Genomic DNA, 8769 nt, shown 5'->3' on the forward strand with positions numbered 1-8769 from the left:
TTAGACAAGTAATATTTCAGACTGATGAGATTTCATACATCAACCCAGACAAATCTTAAAAGCTCAGCATATCACCCAACGACTAAATTATATTGTATATTCTACAGCTAATTTTGAGAAAAGAAATTTTACAGAAACAAGTAGACCTACCAAGAATATGTGTGTATGTATGTATGTATGTATGTATATATGTATGTACGTATGTATGCATGTATGTGTGTATGTGTGTATGTATGTATGTGCATGTATGTATGCATGTATGTATGTATATATATATATATATATATATATATATATATATATATATATATATATATGTAAAGTGCAAGTGGCTGAGCACTCCACAGACACGTGTACCCTTAACGTAGTTCTCGGGGAGATTCAGCGTGACAAGGCTGACCCTTTGAATTACAGGCACAACAGAAACAGGAAGTAAGAGTGAGAGAAAGTTGTGGTGAAAGAGGTTCGCCACCATCCCCTGCCAGAGCCTCGTGGAGCTTTTAGGTGGGAATCGAAACCGCGGTCCTATCACCGCAAGTCCGCTGTCCTAGCCACTGGGCCATTGCGCCTCTACTGTCATAACTGATATAGAAAGAAAAGGACAAATGCTTCAGTTAATTTGTTTGTTTTTTTGAGGCATTTCTATTAAGTATGCAACCCAATGGGCCAGTTACGCAACATTGGCATTGGCCACAACTACAATCTCATTTGACTTGATGTCACTGCCCCCATTAGGCCCAACACTCAAATGGTGCTTTTTACATGCCAGTCTGATGATACTGGCATCAGCCATGACTAGGGTTTCACTTGGTTCAACAGATCTTCACAAGAACAGCATATCACCCAATGACTGAAAGGTGCTTTTAATAAGCCAGATACATGACACTGGCATAGGCCACAACTACGACACCACTTGACTTGTGGCATTCATCATGGCTATGATCTCACTTGGCTTGACAGGTCTTCTCAAGAATGGCATAATTCCAAAGGTCTCAGTCACTTGTCATTGCCTCTGTGAAGCCCAACATTTGAAAATCGTGCTCTATCACCTCGTCCCATGTCTTCCTGGGTCTACCACTTCCACAGGTTCCCTTCACCATTAGAGTGCGATATTTCTTCACACAGCTGTCCTCATCCATATGCATCACATGACCATACCAGCATAGTCATCTCTCTTGCACACCACATTTGATGCTTCTTATGTCCAACTTTTTCCTCAAGACACTTACACTCTGTCATGTATGCACACTGACATCACACATCCAGCAAAGTTTACTAGCTTCATTTCTCACTCTGAGTGAGAAGCCTTTGTTACCAGCAAAGGTAGGAGCTCTCTGAAATTTACCCCAGCCTATTCTTATTCTAACAGATATACTCTCAGAGCATCCACCCCTGCTACTGATTTGTCTTCTGTAAATTTGAATTTTATATATATATACATATACATATATATATAGAGTGAGAGAGAGAGAGAGAGAGAGAGCGTGGCCATTGCCAGTACCGTGTGACTGACCCTCGTGTCGGTGGCATGTAAAAGAACCCACTACACTCTCGGAGTGGTTGGCATTAAGAAGGGCATCCAGCTGTAGAAACTCTGCCAGATCAGATTGGAGCCTGGTGCAACCTTCTGGCTTGCCAGTCCTCAGTCAAATCGTCCAACCCATGCTAGCATGAAAAGCGGATGTTAAACGATGATGATGATGATGATATACAGCAAAAGATAGAGAGAGAGAGAAAGAGAGAGAGTGAGATGAGGGAGAGATTCATTATGTGCAACAGAAGCAGTATTATTTTAAAATAGCAATTTGTCTATCATACTTAATGCAAATATATCACAGAAAGCCAAATTAACTGCAATACTCTTCCTGAGATAATACTTTATGTAGATATACAGTTTTAAATAGAATAAAAATATATCAGGAGCAAGCAAAAATCATCCAGCAGCAGTGCTAGGAATGCTAAATATCCATTTCTGTTTTATGTGCTTCATCAGAAGCAAGTACTCGCAAGCAACTACATGCTATGACAAAATTAACGTGCAAGTGGCTGAGCACTCCACAGACACGTGTACCCTTAACGTAGTTCTCGGGGATATTCAGCGTGATACAGTGTGACAAGGCTGATCTTTTGAATTACAGGCACAACAGAAACAGGAAGTAAGAGTGAGAGAAAGTTGTGGTGAAAGAGGTTCGCCACCATCCCCTGCCAGAGCCTCGTGGAGCTTTTAGGTGGGAATCGAAACTGCGGTCCTATGACCGCGAGTCCGCTGTCCTAGCCACTGGGCCATTGCGCCTCTACTGTCATAACTGATATAGAAAGAAAAGGACAAATGCTTCAGTTAATTTGTTTGTTTTTTTGAGGCATTTCTATTAAGTATGCAACCCAGATTGCTCTCTCTCTCTCTCTCTCTCTCACACACACACACACTCTGTGTCTCTCTTTCTCTCGAGGTGTGGCTGTTGGATAAGAAGCTTGCTTCCCAACCACATGGTTCCAGGTTCAGTCCCACTCTGTGGAACCTTGGGCAAATGTCTTCTACTATAGCCTCATGCTGACCAAAGACTTGTGAGTGGATTTAGTAGACGGAAACATATGGTTGGTAAGCAAGCTACTTACCACACAGCCACTCCTGCGCCTATATACACATATATACAAGCATACATATATACGCATACATACAAGCATGCATGCATGCATAAACAGGCCACATACATATTTTTACAAAGCTGGTTATTCACTCCGTAACCAATCAGTGCTTTTCAAGCAACAACAACAGCGAAGATGGTAACTAAGGCAAATGAAAAGACAGAAGCACAAAACTTCAGATGCTTAAGTATATTTGTCACTACATAAAAGATATTATTCAATATGTCCTACATAAATAGGTCAATAATCAATAAGATATCGACACAGAAGGCTGACTTTCTTTACTTTGCCTCGGTTAAACAGTAAACCTGAATTGTTTTCTGATGGTAGACTTAAATGTAACACTGCTGATGCTCCACGTCTAAAAGTCTGAACTAGATGGCTAGAACTCCTTTGGAACAAACAGGACTTTCCACTTTCAACAATCTTACAGTGGCTGTGTGGTAAGAAGCTTGATTCCCAACCATATGGTTCTGGTGTAGTAACGCCTTGTCTCGTGCGCATGCGTAGTCATCAATATTCAAGTTTGGCGCCGATATTCCTGCTCTTTCTCGGCTGGCCGGCCATGAGTATGGTCGTGTCAAGCTGTCTCTCCAGCATTGCAACTCTGGGGACAGCTCATTCCAACATTCCGACGTCTCAGCAACCAAATGGGCGAAGTGCTGCCTATTTTCCTCTGCAAATAAATATTGTTGTGTTGATAGTTCAGAGTCAGCGTTACGTTGTTTATTCAGAATTTAATATAGGAAAGCGGGTGTACACCTAATGGTGTATAACCACTTTCCTAAAAGTGGTGACCCGACTAAAAGAACAACCGCTGCCACGAAATCTGAACTGCGACCAATAATACTACAATTGGTACCTCGAGCTAAAAGATCTACGGACCTCATTTCAACAGCCATTGAATTCGTATGCTTCGCGACGTTCAACATCAGGATTGCCTCTACATTCTCATCAAACACAAGTGAAAAGCTAAGAAAATTTTTTCTACATTAAAGTTTCTCATTTTGTCAATGACTTCCAAAGCCTATAACCAAAAAATTTCTTTGCGGCTGAGACCTTTGTGGTTTTTCACACAAAAAAAAACTTCACGGTTATTTCATCCTAACAACTTTTTGAGCAATTTCCTACATGTTTCACGAGACGTCAATTCATTCTTACACAGCGTCCTCTACTTGCTGAAAATAGCAGTAAAATGCACAGTTACATTTCAGTGAGTACATAACATTTATTGATGTTTACTTGTTCCCAGTTCAGCATATTTCACACCTCTCCGTTTCTCTCGGCCGGAGAATGGAAGAGTTACTGGCTTATCTTCATTTGCATCGGGATCTTTTGGTCATTTTCGCTCGCAGCTCCGAATTCATGACAGCATTTTCCAGCAATGCCACTCAACGGTACGTCTCAAATAGATGCCCTGTCCAATTTCTCTCTCCTGATACGCACCAACAACTACCATCCCGCTTCTAATGGAATGGTTGAGCGTTTTCATAGGCAATTTAAGGCTGCCTTACACGCCTCACCCAACCCGCAGTCTTGGGTTGAATTTCTTCAAGGTCAACGCTAATGGTCGTACAGAGATTGTGTCTGTCGACCGTCTGAAAAGCGTACCTTTTCAAACACCACTGTCAACATCATTACCACCACACATACAGAACACAACCAGTTTACAGCGACGACATCAACAACCACGACAAACTACAAGCATCGCCCCCCGACGTTGCCAGCGGCAATACGACTCAACGTACTACCAGCATCATCAACATGACTTCTACACATACACAAGCAACCAACATCAACACACTCGGTTTTCTCGACTCTGTTAGAGTGGATGTTTCCACTCACGATCAACAGACCAGATAGAAAATGTTCAGTACCAGGTAACAGGTCCCAACTAGCATCCGACGCTCAACTACAGCTCTGCTCACTGACCACAACTTCCTGCGTATTAACATTCTAAATCTTCTTGTGTAACTTTTATAGGATATTCCGTACCAGGTAACAGGTCCCAACTAGCATCCGACGCTCAACTACAGCTCTGCTCCTTGACCACAACTTCCTGCGTATGGACATGCTATCATCTTGTGTAACTCTTATACGAACTGGATTTTTTCTCTACAGACACTTTTACTATGTTCTGTGTTTTTCTCACACACACACTTGTGCACTCATATATTTTCTTTCCTTTCAGAAACATTGCATGCATGTATCTCACAAGTGTACATTCATTTCTTTGATTTTTCTTTGTGTGTTTGTGCCACATCTTGTGGATGGTTTCAGTGGCCATCCTGCCTCATGCGTTCCTCCAATTTTCTATTTTCGTGCGTTCCGCACTCGCAGGGGAGCCCTGTAGTAACGCCTTGTCTCGTGCGCATGCGTAGTCATCAATATCCAAGTTTGGCGCCGATATTCATGCTCTTTCTCGGCTGGCCGGCCATGAGTACGGTCGTGTCAAACTGTCTCTCCAGCATTGCAACTCTGGGGACAGCTCATTCCAACATTCCGACGTCTCAGCAACCAAGATTAAAGCTGCCTATTTTCCTCTGCAAATAAATATTGTTGTGTTGATAGTTCAGAGTCAGCGTTACGTTGTTTATTCAGAATTTAATATAGGAAAGCGGGTGTACACCTAATGGTGTATAACCACTTTCCTAAACTGGGTTCACTTCCACTACATGGTGCCTTGGGCAAGTGTCTTCTACTATAGCCTCAGGCTGACCAAAGCCATGTGTGGGGGTGTATGTGTTTGTTCTGAAAGGTTTCACCAGACTCCAGTTTGATTTGGCATGGTTTCTATGGCTGGATGCCCTTTCTAATGCCAACCACTTCGAGAGTGTAGTGGGTGCTTTTACATGCCACTGGCATGGGTGCCATTTGTGTGACACCAGTATCTGCCACAACTGTGATTTTACTTGGCTCGATGGGTCTTCTTCTCAAGCATGACATAATGCCAAACAGTTTGCTCATTTGCCATTGCCTCCGTGAGGCCCAACACTCAAAGGGAGCATTTCACGTGCCCCTAGCATTGGCCACTTTGCCTCTATGAGACCCAACACTCAAAAGGTGTTTGCTACGTGCCACCAGTATAGGTGCCAGTTACGTGACACCAGCATCGGCCACAACTATAATTTCACTTACCTTGATGGGTCTTCTCAAGCACAGCATATGACCAAAGATCTTGGTCACTCGTCATTGCCTCTGTGAGGTCCAAGGTTTGAATATCATGCTTCACCACTTCGTCCCATGTCTTCCTGGGTCTACCTCTACCACAGGTTCTCTCCAGTCAGAGATCAGCACTTCTTTACACAGCTGTCCTTGTCCATATGCATCACATGACCATACCAGTATGGCCATCTCTCTTGCACACCACATCTGATGCTTCTTATGCCCAATTTTTCTCTCAAGATGCTTATGCTGCATACTAACATTGCTCATCCATCAGCATACTGGCTTCATGGATATATATAATGCAAGATTTTTTATGTGATTTTGTGTGTTGAAGCATATTCTGTTGTGTCTGGGGAGAGGCATTTTCTTATTGTGTCTTAAAATTTAACACACTCACCGTATATATATATATATATATATATATATATATATATATATATATATAAATTAGGCTTCTCAAAACCAGAAAGGAGAAAGCTAATTTGAAGACTACAACTGTAATAATCTGTAAAACTTCCCAGAAGTTTATCATTGAAGTATATACACATACATAAAGCAAAACATACAAATCTGCACATATACATACATACAAAAATACCTTATTAGTGTTGTTGAAAATCCAATGAAGGAGCCTTGGATCTAGGTTACAAACCAACACTTTCTCTATTGGCGAGATATTTTGACATTAAACTGAATAAGGACACACAACACACACACACACATGTACATACGATGCATTGAGAGAAAGAGATACACACACATGCATCAACACATTCATAAAACAGACATGCCTTCCTTCACTGATGCAGAGAAGGGCTACCAGAAATACGTATGTGTCAGATTTGTTTAGCCATATCTAAGATGTAATCATTGATGGAGTATTATGTATTGTGAATTGTGTATAATTACTGAAGTATGAGGCTACTACCATCATATCAAAAAAAAAAAATCACAGGCATTAGCAGGATATTGTTTGTTTAATAATTACATTGCTATCAGCCAGTTTTCCTTGTTACCATTTACACACAAAGGATGTGTGTTTGTGTGTGTGTGTGTGTGTGTGTGTGTGTGTGTGTGTGTGGAGATGGACACATGCAAGAAATAGAACAAACAGAAGAGGTAATTTGTTGTTCTTATCCTATTCAATATCGTTCTCTAAATCTACAAACTCTACACAAACACTAATACAAATACACACACACACATGCACACTCATACACACTCTCAAAAACATGTAAACAAATAAACAAATACATATATATATATTTTTTTTTTTTAAATTATTGGAAATATCCAATCTGATAATGCTATTGAAATGAGTTTGATTTTTGTTTACGTTTGTTTTTTAGTAAATTTTTAGATTTTTACATTTAGCCTATTTTACATTTTATGTATTTATTTATTTATGACATGTTATGTATGTGTGCATGTGTGCACATGCGTATGTGTGTAAAAAATCTGTGCATTTGCATGCACACATGTGCACTAACACATATATATATTAGTTTATGGATAGTTTTGTAAACATAAAAATTGTGAATATTATGTGCAAAAGACCCATTTTCAAGCTGGCTCTATGCTTAGAAGTGAGTATATGTAGAAGTGACTGTCAATAAGTAGATAGTGGCTTCTAAATTTGACCAATGGTTGGCTTCATCTGGCAGACTGACAAAGTCAACAACTGAGATAACTTTAAATGTACAATCAATAAAATTATACATACAGGCATAGAAGTGGCTGTGTGATAAGATGCTAGTTTCCCAACCACATCGTTCTGGGTTCAATCGCACTACATGACATCTTGGGCAAGCGTTTGTCATTATAGTCCCAGGCCAACCAGAGTCATGTGACTGGATTTGGCAGATAGAAACTGAAAGAACCTGTTGTATGCATATGTGTGTGTGTGTGCGTGCACGCCCGTGTGTGTGTGTATGCCCTTGCCTAGACATCACATGATAGTTGTGAGTGAATGTGTCCTCCATTCCAAATCTTCCACAAAAGCATGTCTGGTTGTGGGGAAATACTTGGATAAAAGGGTGAGAGTTAGCTACAGGAGGAGCATCCAACCATAGAAAATCTTCCTCAGCAAAATTCCATCCTACCCAATGTGGCATGGGAAATTGAAGATATAAATGATAATGATGATGATGATGATGATGATGATGATATCTATTATAGGTAAGTAGACATTAAAGCATAGCATATGATACTGGCAATAGGTACTCAAAATGGACCAAGTACTTAAACATCCATCATCAATATTACAGGTTTCCCTGAACACCAAATCCAGAAACAGCTGTTAAGGATTACCAGCATTTTCCACTCTCTGAATGGTAATTCCCAGGAATTTTGCCAATCTGTCCAGGTTGAACTAATATATGAAGGACTACAGGAATTCTCCTCTATCTTATCTGTGACATCGCAGTATGAATATTTATGATTTATGCCTTTCTATGAAGAGTCGCTTACTTTCATTCTCTTGGTTCTCCAGTTTTTTTTACTAAATTTATATATCTTTTTATACTCATTGCTGTATAACTATGTTATAAATAATTTGAAACCTTTGCAACTAATTGTCTGTTTTTTTTTATTATTATTATTTTATTATACTTATATATATATATATATATATATATATATATATATATATATATATATATATATATATATATATATATATATATGTATGAGTGAGTGTGTGTACACATACACATTTATACATATATACATACATTCACAGATACACACACACATGCATACACACTCTACAATCATCCAGTATTCATATATATATATACAATGACTTATATGGCTAATTTATGATGAGATGAATGGCAGCCAAATCTCCCTCAAATCACACCCACCATCTTAAGATATGAACACATTGGATAATGGATACCAGGGTTCCCTGCATATAGATAAAAGATGGGATGGTCATGACTGGAATGCTTTCGA

The 8769-nt window shown here is 39.8% G+C and overlaps 1 long non-coding RNA gene across 1 annotated transcript; it reads left to right on the forward strand.

Moving 5' to 3' along the window:
• The first annotated feature begins 348 nt into the window (after positions 1-348).
• On the forward strand, positions 349-8383 carry LOC149134328 (uncharacterized). The gene is made up of 2 exons (XR_016242817.1): positions 349-3859; positions 8082-8383. It is a non-coding gene; the product is annotated as an uncharacterized LOC149134328 (long non-coding RNA).
• Positions 8384-8769: the final 386 nt, after the last annotated feature.

Source organism: Octopus bimaculoides, chromosome 8 (assembly GCF_046866305.1).
Source record: "Octopus bimaculoides isolate indiv1 chromosome 8, ASM4686630v1, whole genome shotgun sequence".
In the NCBI taxonomy this organism is placed as follows: Eukaryota; Metazoa; Mollusca; class Cephalopoda; order Octopoda; family Octopodidae; genus Octopus; species Octopus bimaculoides.